The 24,055-nt window shown below is 41.4% G+C and overlaps 1 protein-coding gene and 1 pseudogene across 4 annotated transcripts in view; one reads left to right on the plus strand and one right to left on the minus strand.

Annotated features, from left to right (window-relative positions):
* Positions 1-24,055, plus strand: part of DISC1 (DISC1 scaffold protein) — a 373,181-nt gene that overhangs the window by 222,397 nt on the left and 126,729 nt on the right. The gene's annotated exons all lie outside the window — the stretch shown is intronic.
* On the minus strand, positions 17,668-18,147 carry LOC123001317 (low molecular weight phosphotyrosine protein phosphatase-like; annotated as a pseudogene).

Consider the following 24,055-nt stretch of genomic DNA (forward strand, 5'->3'; position numbering starts at 1 on the left):
TTCCATATCCTTCCAATTAAAAAACAAAAACAAAAACAAAATCACCACAATTCATCCCTTTAGTAACCAACTGAATTGTTAAGGATATAGTTTTATGTATTTTTTAAATTTTTAAAAATTTTAATTTAATTTAATTTAATTTATTTTAAAGTAAACTCTACACCCAGTGTGGGGCTTGAACTCACAACCCTGAGATCAAGAGTATCATGCTTCACCAACCAAGCTAGCCAGGTGCCCCTAAGGATATAGTTTTAAATGACATACTAATGAAAACCTTAAAACAATTTCTATCAAAATGTAGGGGGCAGCACTCCCAGGGCCCATTCAAAGCATCATCTGATGGGACCACAGGAGACTGGCTCTCTCTGGCCTCACTTTGACTTCAAACTTGTCTAATACCTGGTTATAGACACTGGTAGAGAAATCAGTCTGCTCTGTCTGGTAGTCAGCTGAATTTTCATTAGGGCTATGATAAACCCATATAGCTATAATATTTGGAGGAAAGGGTCCAGGATGCTGTTAGTGGTTGGGAGAGAAATTGCTGTAGCTAAGTCTGTGGGGAAGCAAGCCACCAGCCAGCTATTGGCCTTGGTGACTGAAGGCCACCTGCCATTGATTGTCGGCCACCAAGAGACACCTCATACTGGAGCCTGGGGGCGCTGGCTGAATGTCTGCCTTCTTGGTGACTGCCAGCTGCCTACCAAGGCTGCAGCTTTGGTACTGCAAACAGAATTGACCACGTGAGGGGTCTTGGGCAATTTCATGGTCTTGACCTCGCTGTTTTCTCATTTGTAAATGAGCAGAATAGCTGAAATGATCCATTAATTCTCCTCTAGCTTATCTGGGTCTGTCATTATCTAACCATATTGTTTTGATGTAACTAAACTGTTTTCACTCCAATCAAAAAGGTGAAGACCCCATGCTCATTTTTTCTCTCTTTTATGGCAATAGCAAGGGCTATTCTTCCTTTTGCCTTCCTCTTAAGGTCTATGTTGGAGAATTTAGACCATTCATGATTCCCCAATGTAGTTTGGCTTTGGAAGTGGGACCACAAATACATAGAAGCAAAGGGGACAAATAATAGAGCAAACAACACCAGAAGGCATGTAAATTGCTGGGTCACTGGTTCCCAGCTGGCCTGAGAGCCCTGGTGTATAGTAGGGTACCCCGAAGGACCTTCTATTATCTTGTAAATCTTTTAGCATCTTAGGTTCCTAACTATATGTAGCAATACTTGTGACACTTAACTGTCCTAGCAATCATGAAAAGCAACCATGCCTTTTGCAGAAATGGTATGGGTGTCGCTGACCCACAGCAGCTGCTGTCTGGGTTTTAAAGCTCTGTGTCTGAACATCTGCACTAGTTTTGGCATTCCAGAATCCAAAATTATGTGTAGCAAATGAGTGTCTGGAGGGTTTGTGGTTTTGGGGGGCCATAGCAGGTCGTTTCTGAAGCCAGACAGAGGTACACAGGTAACTGTGGTAAGTCATGGTTCTGTGATTCTTTTCTGCCTGATGCTACCTCAGGAACTGGTGTGTGGACTTCTTTGATCTCTCCCTTTGTTCCCCCCATTGTTAATGGTGAAGTGTGAAGTCTTAGGGAGTTGGGGGTGGTATATGGGGTAGTCCACAGCTTAGGGAGTTGGTCCCATCTGGATGGAGAATAGTGCCAGTGGGAGCCATGGGACAGGTGCTGATTTTATACCCAGTGAAAGGGCCACCCTGGAGGGAGAGCACACTGGACATGATCAAAGGGAAAGTTAACAGTCAGAAGGAAATCTTCCCCATAGGCAATGAACTAAAAATGAGAAGGGGGGAACTTAGTTTAGTATGACAGGGCCCTTTCTCATCAAGATATCTGTAACACTCACCTTGATGAGCACTGAGTGAAATATGAAATTGGTGCATCCCTATATTGTACAGCTGAAACTAATATGGCACTATACATAACTATGCTGGAATAAAAATAAAAATGAAGAAGAGATCTGTAACACCTGCCATTCTGAGGAATGGCTAAAACAGGTCTGATGGCAGAGCCCAAACTTATACAGCCAGGAGGATCCATTGTGTGGTCCCAGATGTCTTTTCCATTTACCATATTTCTGATCTAGGTTATAGACAAGCTATGTTATGGCTCTGGGCACAAAGAGGATAAGATCATGTTCTACTTAGTGAATCATCATAAATTTAATGACTAAATTTGATGTACTCTGGGACTATAAATTTATCCCATTACTGTTTAAAGAAAAGTCAAGATGCAATGATCCGAAGTTTTGTATTTGTATAGTTCATTTATTGGTCGGGAGAAAATAAGAAGCATTACTATATTCTCACTGAGTAAAGGTAAGATGCTTAAGCTAGGCTGCTTGGTTTCTATTCCTACCTCTGGATCTCAGTAGCTGGCTTACTTTCCATGCATAATTTGAGTGCTCTGAGTTTCATCTTCACCCACTTGGTGTTCAAAGGATAATAGGTATTGATATTGTTTTGGATAAGCTGTATGAGTTGATGTGATGCAAATGTGCACTGTCTGTGGTGAAACATACATGTTCAGAACCCTTTTTTTCCTCCATGTAACTCTGCATGCCCGAGTTTACATTCAGACAGAAGCACCGTTAGAGAATAGGAAGGAATAATCTGCATAGATCAGCTTATTTTGACTGAACAGATGAAAATCAAAAGTGACTTAACAGCTAACTTCAAAGATGTAAAAAGTGTGTATGGAGAATGGAGATTTAGTGGTAAGTATCTCAATTCATATTCGCTGAGGGCAAGATGAAGATAAGTGAACTCAAATTGCAGCAGAAAGGAATTAGACGTTAGGAAGGAAGCTTCAGGAGTTGGAAGGGCTAGTCTTTTGAGATGTTTGATGCAAAGAAATGACACTGCTGTCTTAGGATGGCTCGCTCTTTCAGCCATAGATATTTATTGAGCATATACTACAAGGCAGATGCTGGGCTTGGTGCTGCAGGTATAGAGATGAATAGATAGATATGCACCCTGACTGCACAGACCTTAAGTTTAGCGGGGGAGACAGACATTGATCAAAGACACAAACATGTAGTTAGAATCCGTGACAAGCGCCACGAAGGAATGTACACAAGTGTAACATGCTCACTGATCAGTCTGGAGCCAGCGGCCAGGGGCCGATCACTCCAAGGAAGTGAAGTTTGAGTTGAGATTTGAAGGATAAGTAGAAAACTGCAGGTGAGGGGAGGGGCTGAGCAAGCAGGCTGTGCAAAGACCCCGAGGCCAGAGGGAGCTGGTGGCTTTGAGGGACGGAGAGATCAGTGAGGCCAGTGTGGCTGGGGCCCAGAGAGGGGGAGAAGGGAGTGGGTGTCCTGGGTTCAAACTGTAAGCAGGAACCAAACCAGGAAGGCTCTTGAAACAAGTTAGGACTTTGATCTTTATATAAAGAAGGATGAAAAGTTGTCTATGTTGTTTATTTTTTAATTTTTTTTTCTGTAGTATAACATGCTGCCTTTGTCCCTTTGGGTGGCTGTAACAAAGTACCACAGACTGGGTGGCTTGTAAGGAAGAGAAGTGTACTCCTCGCAGCTCTTGAGGCTGGCAGTGTGAGGTCAGGCTGCCAGTGCGGTCGAGTTCCAGCGAGAGCCCTTTTCCTGTTTGTAGACATCTGACTTCTGGTCAAGTCCTCACATATCCTCAGCAAGTGCTCTCTCAGCTCTTACAAGGGCACTATTTCCATTCTTGAGGCTACACCCTCATGTTCTCATCTAATCTTAATTACCTCTCAGAGGCCCCCACCTCCTAATACATCACATTGGGAGGTAGAGTTTCAGCATAAGAATTTGGAAGGGACATGGGTATTTAGTCCAAGCACGTGCTCATGTGGGTCAGCTTATGACTTGTCCCCCGGAACACATCATGTGACCAGCGCCCAACTCAGTAAACAGGGAATTATTAACACTCCGGAAGCGCCTCTGGATCCCATCTCAGTCACTAGCATGCTCCCAAGGTAACCCGTTTTTTCACTTGTAAGACCGTCGTTGAATTTTGACTATGTCTGAACTTTACATAAATGGAGTCAAACCCTTGTATTTTTTCTTCAGCTTCTTTTACTCAACACCATGAGACTCCATTTGTTGCTTGTAGCAATAGTTTGCTGTGTGAATATAACACAATTTATCAGTTCTGCTGTGGATGGACATTTGGGAAGTTTCCTGTGTTTTGCTGTTTAGAATAGTACTACTATGAACTACTTGGTGATTCTATTTCCCCTTTCTGTTGGGTGTTTTCCGAACAGTGGAATTTCTGGGACTTGAGATATACCTAACTTTAACTTTAATGGATCACACCGAGCAGTTCTCTAATGTGGCCCTTCTGATTTGCACCCCTGCCAGCAATGCATGAGTGTTCTCACAGATTTTCTGCAGACAGTGACATGACCAGGTCTGGGCTTTTCAAAGACCACATGGTTGCTATGAGGAGAATGGACTGGAGAGGCAGGAGTTCCTGGGAAGACCTGTGGGGGGCTGTTATGGTGGGTCAAGGGGCAGATGGGGAGAAGATGAAATCAGCTGGGATAGAGAGAAGTACACAGATTCAGGAGAGAGTAGTGGGGGAGAAGTTGATGGTTCCAGGGGTTGTACAGTGGTTCCCTACTGTACATTCATGGTTTAGCTTTCCATGGTTTCAGTTACCTGTGGTCAACTAGGAGCAGAGGAGCCACCTCCTGACCTGTCACCAGATGGTCAATAAGTAGCCTAAAGCTACATTACTATGTCTCTGTCATTCACCTCACTTCACCTTGTCATGTAGGCATTTTATCATCTCATGTCTTCACAAGAAGGGTGAATACCGAGCAATAAAGTGTTTTGAGAAGAGAGAGACCACATTCACAAAACTTTTATGGCAGTATATTGCTATAGTTTTTGTATTTTATTATTAACTATTGGTGTTCATCTCTTACTGTGTCTAATTTATAAATGAACTTTATCATATGTAAGTATGTAGAGGGTTCAGTACTATCTGCGGTTTCAGGCATCCACCAGGGGTGAAGGTGACAAGAAGGACGTTACAGTGGTGCCTTGCATAGCTGGTTAGATGGTGGTGTTTGAATAATGGACCAGGGATGGGGAGGTGTGGGTTCTAATTCTGGTTTTGGACATGTTGATTTGAAGTGCATTAGGGACGTCCACGTGGGAATCAAGGAGACAATTAGACATAGAGGGCTGGACTCAGGAGAGTCTAGTGGACAAGTATCGCCGTGTCCTCACAGCAGCATCAGGGAAGAAAGGTGCCTGGAATAAGAAATCCAATTCAATGCTATGATTTCTTAGTTTCAGAGCAGTTTTTCAATGAAACCTTTGAACACTTACAAAATTTTTCCCTCTCAATTTTATTTCAAGTTGAAGATGATTAGGCAATGGCTTATTTGGGAGGATAGAGATGGCGATACCATGTCGTAGGTAAGGGAGATGGGGGAGACATGTTGTGTTTTCTGTAAAAATGCACAGTGACCAAGGGTGGTGTTTCTCTGGCAGGGGCATCCATTTATCCTCTGCAGCAGTTTCCTGGGGCTGCCACACACCAGGCGGCTTCAACAATGGACATCTGTTGTCTCCCATTTCTGGAGGCCAGAAGTCCAAAGTCAATGTGTAGGCAGGGTTGGCTCCCTTGAAGGCCTCTCTCCTTGGTATGTAGCTGGCCACCTTCTCCCTGTGTTTCCGCTGGTCTTCCCTCTGTGTGTCTGTGTCCTAACCTCCTCTTCATAGAAGGACCTCAGTCAGACCGGATTAGGCCCACCCTCATGACCTCATTTTAACTGAAGCAAAACCATGATAATAATAATCACCCCCATTCACCATGTATCAGGTATTTTACCTCATGGCCTCACAAATTCACATTTAACCCTCTCAACTGTCCTGTGAGGGAGGTATTTCCCCCCTTGTTGAGATGATGAGCAAACTGGGACTCGGGCCACACGCTCTGTCAGCGGAGACTCCATGCCCATGCCCGTGGTACTTCTCTTCCTTCCTGCTGCCATCTCAGGCCACGGAGGACACAGGGGACTTTGATCTTCTCTCAGATTCTACCAATACAGTTGAGCTGGACAGAGCAAATATTGGCCCAGTGATTTTTAATTGTTGCCTTGGGTGAATGTACTATTCTCCCCAGCTCAGGCTGACTTATTTGCAGAGCTCGTAAGTCAGGGTCCCTACAGCTGGGAACGATGATCTTTAAATACTCCCCAAGCCCTGAGAAAGGACCAGATAAAGAAGCACAAGGTGACGGCCCCATCCTCTCAAACTGAGTGATCTCCAGAATTCCCCCAGTCCTGGCCTCTTATTTCATGAAATGAAGACAGGTAGACTCGACTGGAACTGGATTTGGAAATTGCAGAGAAAATGTGTTTGATTTTCCTGGCCTCTGTCCTGGAGCAGTTGTTTCCCATTGCCCTCATCAGTGAGTCTGTCTCTCTCTCCTCACACAAACCTTTCAGACGTCGCTCGAAAAAGCAAACACCTTGAATAGGAAATGTAGTCTGTCATGTCCTATCTCACTATAGTGCCTGTTTGTTGTAATCTGTGTGGTATTTGCTGTCTACACAGCGAGGTGGTTTTATGTTTCTGGACGAGAAAGGCATAGTCACTGTCCCCCATCAGAGTTGCACCATTGAACTGAACAGATAGGGTGTACTTGACCATGTCCTTGGTAACACTGGGCCTGTGGATTAGCTGGGAAAAACGCGTCCTTCTCTAGTGTGAATGTGGAGTGGTCTAAAAGGGAAGGGTAGCCTATTATGTATTTGTCACTAAGCCCAATGATGGGCCTCCCGAGATGCTAACACACAGGGTGCAGGGCCTGGTACCTGGTTCTTTGGGTCAGATTACGCAGGAGAGAGAACCGGGTTAGAGGGGGAGGGAGGGGGAGGGAGAGACAGAGAGACAGAGAACACAGGAGCAAACATGGACAGTTCTTCTCTGACGAGGCCTGTGACATGGTGCTGAGCACGCACGGGGAGCTGAGCTGTCGGCACTGAGCAGCAGATGTTATAAGGCAGGTACCACAGGATGATGTGGCAGAAAGAGACACTCAAATGAAGGATTACACATGGTTGTTGAGATTAACAAGAGGGACCACGAAATGCTCCCACGAGAAGAGGATGCTTCTCTGAGTCTTGATTAACCATTCATTCATTCTTTCAGGTGTTCATTAGGTTTCTGCTCATAGTACCACACACTGTGCTAGGTTCAGGAAATAGAACAATGAACAAACCCACACCCCAACATTCCCACTCCACCCCCTGCCCCTTGCGGAACTCACATCCTTGTAGGTAAGTGGTAGCCAGACAGCCAGGTGGGAAAGTGTTGGCCTGGTGCAGGGAACAGCATGGGCCATGACACAGGGCCCCTAGTGAGCTTGGTGTGAGTGGATATGGGGTGGGTCAAACGGGAGGCCTGCAGGAGGCAGGTGTCGGGTCCCAAAAGAGGAGTCTGTGTGCCAAGCCAAGGAACTTGAATTCTCTGCTGAAGGCTGTGAAGAGCTACTACCGATTTGGGGGGGGGTGTGTCACATCCTCGGACTTAGAGCACTCCACAGCTGTGTGCAGGGTAGAGCAGCCCAGGGTGCAGGCAGGGAGCCCCCTCAGGACATAAGGCTTAGGTCGGGTGAGGAGAGGCAAGTGTGGACACAGTCAGCAGATGCCAGGGAAGGAGGATGAGCAGGCTCTGTGATGGATTCCTGGGAGCCTCGAGGTAAGAAAGAGGATCCTAGGATGACTCCCACTTCCCAGCCTTGCACTCGGTAACTGCGCCACTGATGGAGGAAACGATAGAGGAGAAGTGCCAGTTCCCGGGAAAAGAAACAAGTTCAGGTTTGGGGACTTTGCTTGTGAATCCAGGATTCTACCGGCTTCTCCTGAGAGCGCTAGAAGTAGGAGGGTCTTCTTACTAGAGGAAGCATGACCCCAAACCAGAGGGCATCGGGTGTTTGTAGGAAGCTTGCTTTCAAAGTGTTCAGTCAAAAACATTAAATGTCGTCAGCATACGGGGGCTCACTATTAGCACCTGCACTGCAGGGAGAGGAAACCGAGTCTCATGTACGTTAAAAAACAGTGGATGGAGAGCCAGAACGCCGACCCGGGATTAACGACTCTGCATCTAGAGCCCTTCCACGAAGATCTACCTGGTCAGTACCAGGGCCGTCTGAGTCTTGGGACTGGAATTGTCAGTGACACCAGCCCCAGCTCTCCTGTCCTGAGCAGCTTCAGGACTGCCAAAGGCTGAGGGTCCACCAAATAAATGACAACACCAGGAGACCTAGAGGGTCCCTTGTCCAGGGAGGGTGGCAAGGGAAGGGCAGTTCTGGATTCAGTGTCCAGGTTTCGGCGGGTGACGGATATGCTCTCCTCTGGGGTGGGGAGGCTGCATTCCACACCCACTATCCCCACCACCCACCGAGTAAGCTGATGTCTGGGTTGATGGGTTCTCTGGGTCTGATGAGCCCGCTCTATGCAAATACCCTCCGAGTGTGGAGAACCTGAGTCTTCTCTGGGGCGTTTTGCGTCTGACACGTTTGTTGTTGGTGTTTGATAGCATATGTTATGCTAATGTAACAAATATGGCAACAGGAAAGCCGGAATGTAATTCTGGGATGTGTCTTTGCGTGATCCAGTTTTGCAGAAAGAACCAGTCCAGGATGGGGGAAAGAGTGCATTTAAGACCGAAATTTGCGACTTGAAGGGGAATGGAAGGGGAGGCTCCTCTCACTCTCCTCCAGAATTCCCCGCCTTCCCTGGTTCGCCTGGCCCATGGCAGACCAGCTTTGGAAGTTGTTATTAATAGTTTGCAGCTCTCATCTCCATGAAACAGAGAACTGCAGCCTCTTCAGTGGATGCCTGGCTAGGAAACCAACGGTTTGACACCAGCTGGCTGTAATAGGCATTTTTAATAAAAGTTACCTCTGAGTTAAAAATGCTGCCTCAGAGATTTTGTGCTGAAACAAACGAAAAACTGGCAGGTGGGATCTTTCATGCAAAACTTCTGCTGGGGCTAAGGTAAAATGTCTGATAAGGGTTTTGCCCGTGGGGGGAGGAGTAATTGGATTTTCTCTCTTGCCCTCCCACGTCTGGCAGGACCACAGAAGTTTTAAAAGCTGAATCATAGTTTATATTTTTGGTGTTTGAACTATTGAGTGAAAACCGAAGGAAGGAGTACAGTGGGGGAGTATGTTCCTCCAGCCCTCCAGGGATAATTTTTGTTTGTCTGAAAACGTGTTTGTCTGAAAACCCAAGCCTGATGGAGCCTGTCCAGAGCAAGCCGGCTGGGAAGTGAAGCCTCGGCTGAAGACACAGGATTATTCTAGGCTCCCTTCTTTCAAGAGCTTCGAAGAGCGCCTTCTCATGCTACTGTGTGTGAATGGCCCGGGATTATGTATGTGGGCTGTTTCACCATTTTCTGGATCTTTTTTGAACACGTTGATCTGCGAATGGTCAATATACAAATAAATGAGCCTCTGAGGACTTGTCTCTCTGGCAGTGCAAAAGGAGGAGGAGCGAGCAAGGGAAGGAACTGTGGGGAGCTTGTGTGAAATCAGAGGAGCCTGGACTGTAAAGTCAAATGACTGTTATTCCCTCAGCACAATGAGCAATCCCCTCATGATGATTTTACTCCTTAAACAACACCGGCAGGACTCCCTCTTTATAGTCTGCATGTGGTAAGCCTTCGGAATCCTTGGGTAGTTTCTGTGAGCTTAACGTTCCAGGTGAGGTTAGTTGTTAAGGAAAGAACTTTCATGAAGGCAAGGTGTGTCTGCGTTTTCAAGAAAAGAATACAAACACGGAGGCAACCAAAATGTCCTTTTCTTTCTCTTTCTTCCTCCAGGCGCTAAATATGGCAGTTGAGTCCGTCCAAGTTTGCATGTATATTTCTAGACATGTGTCTTATGGAATACAAATAATATAGATTTCTCAAGATTTTTGGCAATTTAGTCCCCTTAGCTAAATTTTGCAAAATGATCTAAAATACCCAGTGCTCAGCCCCAGAAGCCAATAAAACAGGATGAAGATTTTGGTCGTGATTTGGAAACAAGTAAAACAGAACAGACCTGTCTGCTTTCTAATATGATTTTATTTTAAATACAAGTTCGTATTCTACTTTCCCCCAGTATCAGACAGCTGGTTCCTTCTTGAAGCAACTCTTGAAAACAGATGGACCCACCATTGCCTCAAAGTATTGGCTTCTCCTATGGCTGCCATTTCCCCCATTTTTCTTAGTGCCCCCTTTTCTTCACTTGCCAACCTGTGTTCTCGCTGGCACTAAGCGGACATCTAGAGTTGACTGTTTCTTTCCCGTTTGATGATGGGAAGATGAACATAAGGTGCCAGACTGGGTTATTGCACTCATTGACGGATGGATTTGCTCCGTTCACGTGAAGAGCTCCTTTTGCAGAATATCTGCGTTCCGGTGCACCCTTTAGCTGGATGTGTAACCCTCCTCACCAAGCTTCTTTCTCACACTTGTATGTTGTGAGTCATGCCATGGTATCTCCAGGACCAGGTAGCTGTGACCTGGCCATTAGTCCGGTTTCTCTGTGTCGTAACGCAAATACCTCTTTCTGTTACTTAAGACATGGGATTATTTGTAGGTAATCGCTCCAGAGATGGACATAATTGAATTTACTTAGCATTTAAATTAATTAAGGATATCAAATCAATGTGAAGGAGTGGGGGAAACAAATCAGGGATCGATGACTACTATCTATCCCATTTTAATATGAGGACCCTTTATATGTAAAGGTGAACTACTCCTTGTTTTATGGTTGGAGTATTTCTTTTACGAATAAATGACTTACATACATAAAAAAATACTATATACAGTGGTAGAAGTGAGTGGGCTATAGCTATGCATATCAATGTGGACAAATCTCAGAGACATAATCTCAGTGAGATAAGCAAGTTCCAGAAGAATGCATATAGTACAATACCAACTATTTATTTAAAAACATGCAAAACAACAGTGTATGTTTTAAGGATGCATACATGGCAAGGGAAAGGGTAAATATGTGCATGGGAATGATAACTACCTAAAAACCATCACCTCTGGGGCAGGCAGTGGGCACCATGTGATCTGAGGGTCTTTAACAGGTTCAGTAAAATTTTCTTTTATAAACTGGATGATTGGTCCATGGTGTTTATTTTACAGTCTTCATCCCTTGTATTGTCAATGTTGCAGAACACACTTAAAGAAAAGGAGAAAAACTGTGGCAATGGACAGGGTCTGAGAGTGCACAGGGATGGATATATGAGTCAAGAAGAGCACCTGCAAAGTCTTGGCATGCCTAGGCTCCCAGGCACAGGGGAGGTGGCAATGGATGGGGAAGGTGTGGGTGCTTGAACAGGTGAGGCAGGTGGCAGGAAGGCAGATTCCTGGTGGTGGAAGGAGACAAGAGATGCCAGAAAGTCTCTCTGTCCTGGAGAGGTAACAATCCACACAGAGTCAGCCTTGCCTTGGCCCAGGGAGCCTGGAGAAGAGTGTTCTCCCTAGTACCCCAACCCTACCGAGCTACTGTGCACCTCACCTTAGCGGCTCAGTCAGGAGCCTAGAGATTGTTTGCTTCTTCCATGGTCCAACCTGTGTGATGAGTTATGGTTTAGAAAACAGAATTCCAGCTAAGACCAGCTTACTGCAGCCCTGTAGCCTTACATTCTTGCATGGAATCCTCTGGGGAGCCTGGGCAGCCCCATATTTCTCGATGTGAGAAGTGTCTTCACCCTGGCTCTCAGAGTCCCAGGGCCATGTTTCTGGTGTCCTGAGTACTGTCCCTGAAAAAGGAGGAACTGGCAGCTGGCAGATTTTGTGGACTTCAGTAAGTAGAGGCTTCCAGGCTCCTGCTGGAAAGCACCTGAGTTGTCTGCAAGGGCTCAGAGTTCTGGGTCTGCCTGAGATGGCTGGTTTGCCTTTCTCAGAGTCCACGTCCTCATGTGCAAGGTGGGATGACATAGGCACATGGGCAGGACAAGCCATCCTTGTATGGAGTGTGGGCTACATGCCACCAAGACTGAGGCTGAAGCCTGGGCAACACTTGGGAGTATTTTTAAATGCAGAGAAACAGATCAAATGGAGGGGAAGAAAGAGACAGATGTGAACCCAGAGCCAGAGAACACAACATTGTGTATGTAGGGTACCATTTTCAAATCATTGTTAGTGTGGTAAAACATCAAAAGTCCCTACTTATTAAAGAATGTTAGGCAATGTGTAGGTGCATGAAGGATGAGCTTTTCTTTTAGACAGGAAGGCCACCCTGTCTCTGGAATCTTAAGGAGCTCCCTTCTCTGCTTTACACGTGTGGGACTGGAGACCCTGCAAGGTGAAAGGCTTGGCTGAGCGCATAGAGAAGCGATAGAGCTTCTGCTAAACCATTGGATTTCCAGTGCTCTGCCTAGAGTTTCTCCCACCATACACATACCTGCTCCATTCTGTGCCATCTTTCCTCTTTCTTCCATCTTTCTTCCCATCTGTTGCCCTTAGGTGAGTCTGTAAAGCAAGTACGGGCTATAATAGAAGACGTTACCAGAAGCGCCTTCTGAAAATTACCTTCCCTAAAGCTTGTTAGAAGAATATGTCACATGTCATCCATAATCAAGGTTGTGCCCAAAAGACTGAAACTGGCTAATGCTAAAGGGAGCTATGATTTGTTCCATATTTATTATTCTAGTACTTTTGGTTTCTGGAGCTGTTGTTAGTGAGAAATTGTTTCTCCTAGACTCCAGAATTTGCTTGGGGAGTGCTTTTCTCTTTGATTTGCTAAAAATTTGATTTCCTCTCATGGCTTTCTCAAGGAGTACCATTAAGTCGTATGGTTGCTCCTTATGGCACAGAGCTTTAATACAAACCATGCATATTTTAACTCGGTACATGGAAGTGGTATCTGTGCCTCAGATTGCTCTGATCTTGTGTAAACAAGAAGCATAGCGACTGCTACAACATAGCAATGGAAAGTTCTTTTTCAGTAAAGTCCCTATGAAATTAGGTACTGAGTGTACACAATACAGCATTGTCTATATAGCATGCATCAGGCACAAATCAATACACCTTCACAAAGCAAAAGTCGAATTCAAAGAGAGAAGAAGGCATATCAGTTGTGTTTTTTTAATTTTTAACCAATAACATGGAGTATGTGGAATTCCTTAAAAATGACACTGTATGATTCCACTTTTGTGACGTAAGTAGAATAGTCAAATTCATAGAGACAGGAGTGGAATGGTGGTTCCCAGGGGCTGGAGAGAGGGGGAATAGGGAGCTCATGTTTAATAGGTACAGAGGCTCGATTTGGGAAGATGAAAAGTTTGGAGACAGATGGTGGTGATGGTTACACAACAGTGTGAATGCATTTAATGCCACTGAACTGTACACTTAAAAATGGATGAAATGGTCAATTTTATGTTATACATTTTACCACAATAAAAAAGAAGATTAAAAAACGACACTATATCCTCTTGATTTTAGACAAATCTCCTATTTACTGAGAATCCCACCTGAGAATGTATTCTCTCTCCATACTGAATGCAGTTTTTATTCTTTTCCTTTGGGTGTTATGTTCAGCATTTTTAATTTTTTTAATAGCTAAAGCTATGTCACATTTCCTCCTGTGACAAAGGGAGGGATTAAGTGTGGTGCATTCATCTCCCACCATCTGTTTGACAGCTCCTCTGAAGCCTTCTGGAAGCCGAAGGGCGGGGATGCTCACATGGCGTCTCTCAGCTGCCGCTTCCTTGTCCACTGGCTCAGGGGAGACCTGCCTTCCACTGCTTAAAATGTAATGTATTAATAGAAAAGTTGAGGCAGGGTCAGGGCAACAGATCAAGACACAACAGCCACTGAAAAGATACTTTGTGACTCACAGATCCCGGGGGCGCGCCATGCGTTGAGGCCACCCACGGGAGCTCCAGGGTCAGTCAGGACGCAGAGGGAGAGTGAGGAACCACGAACCTTGGTCTCATCAGTAGAGATTTCACACGCATAATGGGCACCCACTTACTGCAGACGGTAAAATTTTACCATCTTTGATTCACATCAATCTCTGGTTTTATTTTTTCAAAAATTTCTTTTAAATTAAAAAAAATTACAAATACACGGATGTCCCATATCTTACACTGTGGAGAGTCGGTTTTCCCCCCTTAGTGTCTTTGTCATACAGAGTTTTAAATTTTGCATTAGATGACTTTATCTTTTTCCTTTATTGTTCATTCCTTCTATTTTTTGTTTAATACATTCTTTCTTATTCCATATCATATAAGTATCTTCTATATTTTCTTCGGAGTTTTAAAGTTTTGCTCTGTACATTAATTTTTTTAAAATACATTTTTAAAATTTCCATCTGGGCTTTATTGTTGTGTTTGGCATGAAGTAAGGTCCTAATTTTGTCTTTTTACATATGAATACCCGATGGCATCATGATCTCTATTGATCTGTGTGCCACTTGTGCGTGTGTGTGTGTGTGTGCGCGCCTGTATCTTCTTATAGGTCATTATACTAGTCCATTGATCTGTTTGTCCTCTGCTCTAATACCACACTGTTTAATTGCTATGGCTTTATGGTTTATAGTACATTTTGATATGTGATAGGACATAACCCCCTCTTCCTCTCCACCCACTCCTTCTCCCCCCATGTGGGACTAATCATCCTTTGTCTTCAAAGTTGTCATGGCTATTCATGGCCTTTTAGGATCAGCTTGTCAGATTTTAACCGGATGGTATTGAATTTATGGATTAAGTATTTGAGAGGAAGGCCAAATTTATATTATTGACCTTCCCCTTCATGAACATTTCACATGACATTTATAGAGTGTCCATTATTTATACAGTTTTGTTGTTGTTGTTACATTTATCCTATGTACAATTCAGATTCTTTTTTCTATTACAAATGCTAACTAAGAAAACCAAAAACCCCAAAACCAGAACCAAAAAACAAACCTTCTCCCAGTTTTTGTTGCCTTACACCATGTTTTATATGTTCTTGTTTCCAACAACTTTGCTGGAATTGTCTTAGTTTTTTATAGATTTGCTTTGATTTTCTATAGAGGAATCACGTTCTTTGTAGATGATAGTGTTTTGTTCTCTTCTTTCTATTCCTTACTCTTTTTCATTGCTTCCCCCACTTATTTTGCATAGATGCACTAATATCTGATGTCCTCGGGTTTTATCTGATATTAAAAGGTAAAATTCTAAGGTTAGACTGTTATGTGAGATGTGTAATTCTGATAGATACATTATTAGATTAAAACTATTTATTTTATTTTTTTATAATAATTTTTTGTTATATTATGTTAGTCACCATACGGTACATCCCCGGTTTCCGATGTAAGGCTCGATGATTCATTACTTGCGTATAACACCCAGTGCACCATGCAATACGTGCCCTCCTTACTACCCATCACCAGTCTATCCCATTCCCCCACCCCCCTCCCCTCTGAAGCCCTCAGTTTGTTTCCCAGAGTCCATAGTCTCTCATGGTTCATTCCCCCTTCTGTTTACCCCCCGTTTCTTCTTCCCTTTCTTCTCCTACCGTCTTCCTACTTCTTATGTTCCATAAATGAGTGAAACCATATGATAATTGTCTTTCTCTGCTTGACTTATTTTGCTTCGATTAAAACTATTTTTTAATTGTGTATATGTATATATATATATATACATTTCATTTAACACATCAAAATGGTGAAATAAAGTTATAATTAAAATTCTGTTTTATAGCACCATATAATTTACACACAATGAAATGCACAAATCTGAAGTGTACAGTTTGATGAGTTTTGAGAAATGTATATATCCATGTAATTTACACCCTGTAAAGCTATAGAGTCTCCTCCATCTGGAGTATCCTTTGCAGTTAACTCCCCCGCATTCCCTGGCCAGACACATATCAGTCTGATTTCTATCAGTATAGGTAAATATTGCCTATTCCAGAAACTCCAGTAAAATGGAACTATATTGTAGACATTCTTTTCTGTCACCTTCTATTCAACATGTTGTTGACGTTCATCCATATTGTTGTGGTATCAGCAGTGTATTTATTTTTTATTACTGAGTAGTATTTCATTATATAAATGTACTATAATTTGTTTATTCATTTTCCTGTTAATGGACATTGGGGTTGTTCCTAGTTTTTGACCAATATGACTTAAGCTTCTCTGAACATTCTTGTCATAGAATGTCTTGTCCGTCTTTCTGTGTTTTCATTTTACTTGTGTTCATAGTTGAAAATGTAATTACTAGATTGTAGTGTAGACATATGTTTAACTTTATGGGAAACTTCCAAAATTGTGCCATTTTATATCTCTACCAACCATGTTGGAGAATCCCAATTGTTCTGTATCATTACCAACATTAGATGTTGTCTGTCCTTTTTATTTTAGCCATTCTACTGGCAATGTATGGGTGACTAATGGTTAAGTAGTTTTTCATGTGTTTATTAACCATTTATATATTTTTCCTTTGTGAAGTTCCTGTTCAAATCTTTTGCCCAGTTTTTTTTTTTTTTTTTTTTTTTTTTTTGTTGGATTGTCTTTTAACTATTAAGTTGTAGGGGAGCTATTTATATATTTTGGAATCAAGTCTTTTGTCAGGTATATATTATTACTCCTACTATGTTTTCTCCTACTCAGAGGACTTTCCTGTTCATTTCTTTTTTAAAAAAAATTGTATTTTTATAATTTCTCCAGTTTATTTTGAAAACAATCTTTTCTGACCTGTATCCATATGAAGTTTAGATTAATTAACTCACAGTACACAGAAATGACCTATATTTGCAAGAAGTTAAGCACTGATGAGTGCATATTAACATATCAATATTTAAGTTTTCCAACATAAAAGAACGTTTACTAACTTTTAATTACTTTTTCCCTCCTAAGCTAATTTATTTTTGACATTTGGGCTATACATGCATATAAAAGCAGACACGTTCTGCAAACTGACCATGAGATAAACCAGCATACAAGTGTCTTTTCTGGATGTGATTCAATTTCCAGGGGCAAAGTGGTTCAAATGGGAGCAAATAAGCCCACCTCCTTATAAAATAAACTAAATAACCACAAACTAGGGAGTATTAAAGGTGCTAAGATTAATTCCACAAATCTTTTTCTTTTTTCTGTTTTTTAAATATGCACGTGTACACTATGAATATGTGTGAATTAACACTTGTCATCTAGGTTGTGCGCTCCCATGGATGGTAAAAGGCCTTGGCATAAGGAGGTAGTGCAAGAAACGGGGCGGGGGGGGGGCATTCATCCTCATCAAGTCATCCACAAACTTAGGGAAGAGGGAGAGCAGAAGACTTATAAGCCTCAGTGGGCGCAGATGTTGATCTGGGTCTTAAAGTGATCTAATTGAACATAATAATAAATTTCATTTCATCATGTTCTATTTTGTTTGTTCCACATTTTTTGTAACTGGAGTAAAGTGGGAGGTTCAACTAGTCTAAGATAGTAGACTATCTTATAAACTGTCTAGATCAAAAATTTTTATTTATCCTTCTGCCAAACACAGCAACTGAGTTTCATCTTTAATTACTTTTTAAGATAAGAAAGAGCAAGTCAACTGAAGAAACGGCTTGAGCTATGGAATGTTCTCACACTTTGACACATCTCTGAGAGGTGCAGAGGCTGTGGGGACTAGCCCCGTTGGCTGCGCCAAGGAATGGACGCAGTGTCAGCATACCTTCTCCAAGAATGCTCTACAGTACCTTACACACTGCTGATAGACAGTCTTGAAGTTGGGGTCATTCCCATAATAGGGATCTTCAATGATATGTTGCTTTCATGAATAATAGTTCCCAAGTGGTTCGATTTTAGCTTTGCCATTTTTAACTTGCTTCCTTTTTCTATTCAAATCTCTCAGATTGCTTTCATCCATAAGTGGTATATAATCAAATGTGGCAAAGTCTTCTTGGTAACCTGCCTGGACAATGTGATTCATGGGAGTACCATGCTCCTTCATGCAGTTGTGCCTTTGATAATCAGGAGGGTTTTCTACTTCACGCATGGATGTTGCGGCACTGTCTACCCTCCAATTATCTAAAACGTTTTGATCAGTTACAAGTTTTCTGAAAATTGCTTCTGCAATGAGTGATTGACAGGTGTTACCCAGACATAGCAACAGTGCTGACGTGGGCACCTGCTCGGCCATCTTCCCACGCATGCCGAGGCAGCCGCTGACTGCATCAGAAAATTTCTCCTGCTCATTTTCATAATGGTGTCTTCTGATGAGTTAAAGTTTCTAATTTTGATGAAATCCATTTGGTCTATTTTCTTCTTTTATTGCATTAATGTGGTTCATTACACTGATGATTTTCAAATGTTAACCAACATTTTTTCCTGCATAAACCGTAGTTGACCATGAAATACACTTTTTACAAATTGCTGGATTTTTTTACTTACTAATAGTAAGTTAAGTGTTAATGAGAGAAATTGCTCTGTATTTTATTTTATTTATTTATGTTTTATTACTTCAAATACCTTCTCAAATGGTATTATTTATTTATTTATTTGGTGGAAGGATTATTTATTTATTTTTAAATTATTATTTTTTATGATTATGTTCAATTAGATCAGTATTATGCTGCCCTCCTAAAATTATTTGAGAAGCATTCCTTTCTCCTGAAAGTTTGTGTAAAACTGGTATTTTTTTCTTCCTTAAATGTTTGATAATAGTTAATAGTAAAGCCACTTTACTATGGTGTTCTTGAAAGTAGGTTTTAAAATTTCAAATTCAATTTCTTTAATAGATAGATGTATATGTATTTTTGGTAATTTGCACCTTCAAGAAACTTTTCTATTTCATCTAAACTATTGAATTTATTGGCATAAAGATGTTTATAGTATGTCATTATGCTTTTAATATCTTTGGGATCTTTAATAATGTGTCTACTCTCTTTTTCTTGATGACCTACCTGGTAATTTGTGTTTTCTTCAATTTTTGCTCTGTTATTCTGAGTTTTAACAATGTGATTGATCTCATAGAAAACCCATTTTTGTTTCTTGGTTTCATTAATTTTCTCTGTGGTTTCTCCATTTTACATTTCTTTGATTTCTCTTCCTAGCTTTATTATTTCCTTATTTCTAGTTACTTCAGGTTTTATTTGCTCTTCTTTTTTACCTTCTTAAGGTTGACACTTATATCATTGATTTTAAACCTTTTCTAAAACTATAAATTTCCATCTAAGCACTTCCTCAGTTGAGGCCCACAAATTTTGTTATGTTCTCATTGTCATTCAAATCAAATTTTTTTTTCTATTTTTCCTTGTGATTTCTCCTTTGCTATATGAATTACTCGGAAATAGATTTCTTAATTTCTAAATGTTTGCATATTTCCCAGATATTTTTGTATTATTGCTTTCTAAGTTAATTCTGTTGTGTTTAAGAAACATTCCTGGTATGATTTTAATCTTTTTTGAAATTATTGAGACTTGTTTTATGGACCAACATATAGGTTATCTATAGTTCTATGTGCACATGAAAAGGATGTAAATTCTGCAATTATTGGGTATAGTGTTCTATAAATGTTGATTAGGTGATTCTGGCTGATAGTGTTCAAATCATTATCCTTTCTGATTTGATGTCTACTTGGGCCTATCAATTATTAAAAGAAGTATTTTGGAATCTCTAATTGTAATTGTGGATATGTCTATTTATCTTCTCAGTTCTACCAAATAATATATTTCAATGCTCCATTATTTAAGTATTTTTATACTTCAAGTATTTTCATGCTCTATCAGAAACATATACATTTAGGATTGTCTATATACCCACTTTATCATTATGAAATAGTCCTCTTTATTTATGTCAATACTCTTTTTTCCTGAAGTCTACTTTGTCTGGTAGGGATATAGTTACTTCAGTTTTCTTATGATTAGTGTTCGCATGATATATCTTTTTTCATTCATTTTAACCTATCTATGTCTTTATGTTTCAAGTGGGTTTCCTGAAAACATACTATAGTTTGATATTGCTTTTTTTAAAAATCCAGACTGATAATCTCCTTCTTTAACTGGAATCTTAATTCACTTATATTTAGTGTAGTTAGTAATATGTTTGAATATAATTCTACTGTCTTGCTATTGTTTTCTATTTTTCCTATATATAATTTTTTCTTTTTTATCCTTTCTCTGTATTCCTTTAGAATTGCATATTTTTTAGTATTCTATTTGCTCTCTTCTCTTGGAGATATATGTGTATAGCTGTTGTTATTCTTTTACTTCTACATATGTTATAAACCCTAATCAATAAGGGTTTTAAAATTAAATTATTATTCTCTTTCGTAGGATAAACTATTATTTTTAATACTGTGCTGGAGTTTTACCAATTTTTAAAGCAATTTTGCATCTGTATTAATAAGCAAAATTAACTATAATTTTGTATCTTCATACTAACTTTTTCCATTCTTGGTGTCAAGATTATACCAGTCTATGACATGACTGGGAAGATGTCCATCTTTTTATAATCTTTGGGCACCATCCTCCAGTACCTGGACCCTTGCAGTAGTCTGAGAACTGTTCTTTACCCCTTCATTCTTGTCTTTTTTTTTTTTTAATATTTTATTTATTCATTTGACAGAGACAGACAGCCAGTGAAAGAGAACATAAGCAGGGGGAGTGGGAGAGGAAGAAGCAGGCTCCCAGTGGAGGAGCCTGATGTGGGGCTCGATCCTGGAACGCCGGGATCATGCCCTGAGCCGAAGGCAGACGCTCAATGACTGCGCCACCCAGGCACTCCATCATTCTTGTCTTATATATACCTCTGCCTCCAGGTCCATGTGCCACAATATGGTGATTTTTCTAAAATACACATTTCTTGCCTAAAACGTGGAACAGTTCATGGCTCATTTTAGCAACTTAGTAATTATTTGTTTCCTAGGGTTTCTCTAGCATCATGTAAGCTGAAGTGATGTCATGTGACACTGGTGTTGGCTGGTATTGGGTCACGGTAGCTTTTCTACCACCCTATCCCCATTTTTGGGAATAGTTTTGCCAATAGTGCCTGTCAACAGCTAACTCAGCACTGTTGTTTTTCATGTAGTTACCTGTGTGGTGTGATCTGAGGTCTAGTTAGATGGGAAACATTTAGGGAATGGTCATGAGTATGGTATTGCAGATGCAGTGACCTAACATTCTCTGCATTTTTCCTGAATTTGGGGTCCAGAGCAGATTTTTATAAGATGGGTGAAGTGTTTAAATATTTGGTCTAAAAATCTGCCCATTTTAAAGCTGTGTCTTCACAGAGGCAGCTATACGTCTAAGGTCTACTGAGAGCTATCCCTTTAGATGCAGATGAGGTGCCATATCTGAAACTTTTGGAAAAGAAATATGTTAAATGCACATTTTTTCCATTTTAGTTTATCTTCTTCACTGTCTTCCTGTCTTCAATAAATGGTGGGATTTCACTGGTCTTCCTGATGCCCTTGTAGAAAGTGGGCCAGAGCACTTCAACATAATCATCCCAGTTTTATAGAGGAGGACTTCGAGGCTCACAGAGGTTGTGTCAGTGGCCCGGGGCATGCGTGACCATGCAGTGGAACAAGGATGCAAAATATGGCCTGCTGTCAGGCTTAGTTTGGATCTCAGTGTCCTGGTTTCCTCTTCCTGAGCACGACTTTCCTCATAGGACTGATGTGAGGGATTAAAGACCATAGTATGTAAAGCACCAACATAGTGTCCTGCATTGAGCTGTTCAATTAATATTATACCTGTAATACACATCAAATAATGTTCCCACCACTGGGAATTGAAGTACTGTTTATAATTCTGTCAAACAATTCAATAGATTTTTCGAACACTGACTTTGGAGGTGCCAGGTCTTTTGTCAGGTCCTGTGAGTGAAACAAAGGAGATTGAGCAGCAGTCTCCACCCTTCTGGCATCACTGACTGGTATGGGATCCAGAATCACAGTGCAACACCAGGAGGGCAGTGGGAGCAGGGAGGGGGAGGTGATTCATTTTGCCTGGCAACGGCAGCATTTTGCAAGGCTGCAGAGGGGAAGTGACACCGGAGGTAAGTCTTGAAGGATGAGTAGAATTTCATCAGACAGAGGATCTGGGGCAGGGCAGTCGCAACGGAGGGAAGGCATATTGCCCCCAGACCATGGTGAACTGACTTGTGTGTGCTTCTGCTGGAGTAACAAGAGGTCTTGAATTAATAGTCAATCCTGCTCTAGGTTTCTTTGTCACTGTGTCTTTTCTTTGAAGCAAATGGAGCTTTTTCATCTTTTATCCTTATTTTTCTTCTCTCTAGGTTACAGTGGCAGATTGTTTTATTTTCCCCTGATAAGCTGACTGGTCTGGATAGTATTTCAGTTATCATTTATGGAACAAGGCCAATATATTTCTTTCACATATACAGTGATGACTAAATTGTCCTTTCCTTTCCTCTCTCTGTGACAACATTCAGCCTATTTGTAACATCTGAGAAACTTTCTGGCAGTGACATTTGGCAGTCATTTATCGTACAGTCTGCTGCCTTGGGCTGCTGTCAGTGCTCGAAAGCAAAGCTACGTGGCTGATTTTGAGCTGGTGACCATGTCCTGGTTTGATAGCCAGGCCCCCTGGTGCATCATAATATGCTGTTTACATTACACCTGATCTTGGGCATATTTGGGAGTGGATAGAGCTTTATCTGTCAGTTGCTCCTTTAGGGTTAGCTTAAGCCAGGGGTGTTCATTTTTTCCCCTTAGAATCAGCAAAAATTTAGTTTCAAGTGGTGAACCACCAAAGTAGAGTTTTAGCAGCTTATTCCTGGGACAAGGGGTGGAGGGGACACTTGATTAAATATATACAGTGAATATTTGTTGAATCTCATTGGAAGCACTTTTCTACTTCATGAGAAGTAGGAGGTGTGGTTGCTGCCCTCAAGGAACTTAAAATAGAATCATGGAGAAATATACATATACTTTAGATAAAATAGCAAGATGTCATCCAGTGAGTTAAAGCAGTACAAAATGTACACTGTAGTGTGAGCAGAGAAAGTGTTGAATCTGTATATACTCAATTTATGTCAGTCATGACTTTGACCCCCAGTAAAAGTTAAATAATGGCAATAATAAAATTGCTTTCAATCACACATAATAATCCAACCACAGGCATGTCTGTGTCCTTAGGATCTTAAAAAAAAAAAAAAAAGAATAACATACTGATTTTAGAAGGAAGAGTTGCATTTTCTTCTTTTCCCAATGTTTTCATGTGGAGGGGGACCTGCCGTCATTCAACTGGACAAATTGTCTAGAAGACGAGGCAGGGTTGGTCAGGAAGGGCTGGGGTCTACACTGGGTAGGGTGAAGGATATTTTGACTGACAAAAGATTTTCTTTAACTCCATTGCAAGGAAGGAAAAGAGGACAAAAACCTACCCTTTCACTCCTTCACCATGGAAAGTTTTGGAGTAAATGGAACACGGCAAAACAAAATGTAATTTGGGAACTGATGTTGAAAGTCAACAAGGAAAGTTGGAAATAGTTGCTGACTGTTCTACATCAATAAATAACTAGACCAGATGGAAGGACCAGGTGACAAATATTACCAGAAAATTCTCCTAACACTGGCTAAGCAGTGTGGATTTTCCTCACCATTCGGCCACAAACTGCTTGTGGCCTGTGGGTTTTCCAGACTACTTTCTAAGGAGTCAGGAAAAAGATAGAATTTTGCTTTATATCCCCTGTTTGAAGCTCTTGGGTGGTTCTCAAACTATAGTGTGCGCTAGAATCACCTGGTGGGCTTGTTAGATGCAGATTGCTGGGCCCTCAGAGTTTCTGATTCCATTGGTGTAGGGTCTGAGGATGTATGTCTTTAAGAAATTCCCAGGAGATGTTGATGCTGCTGGTCCACATTTATGAGAACCACAGCTTTTAGGTCATGTGACCCCTGACCTACTTCCAGGTTTCTTGCGTCGACCCCCTTAACTCTCATCAATAGTGATACAACTTTGGGAAAATTGAGCCACGTATGGGGGTCTTGTCTACCCCCTGATCGATGCTTTTCCTTTTGTTATTCAACATGGCTGTGGGTTTTACCTAATTAAAATGCTGCATCTGGATGGTCTGATTAATTTTGA

This window comes from Ursus arctos, unplaced genomic scaffold (assembly GCF_023065955.2).
Source record: "Ursus arctos isolate Adak ecotype North America unplaced genomic scaffold, UrsArc2.0 scaffold_7, whole genome shotgun sequence".
In the NCBI taxonomy this organism is placed as follows: domain Eukaryota; kingdom Metazoa; phylum Chordata; class Mammalia; order Carnivora; family Ursidae; genus Ursus; species Ursus arctos.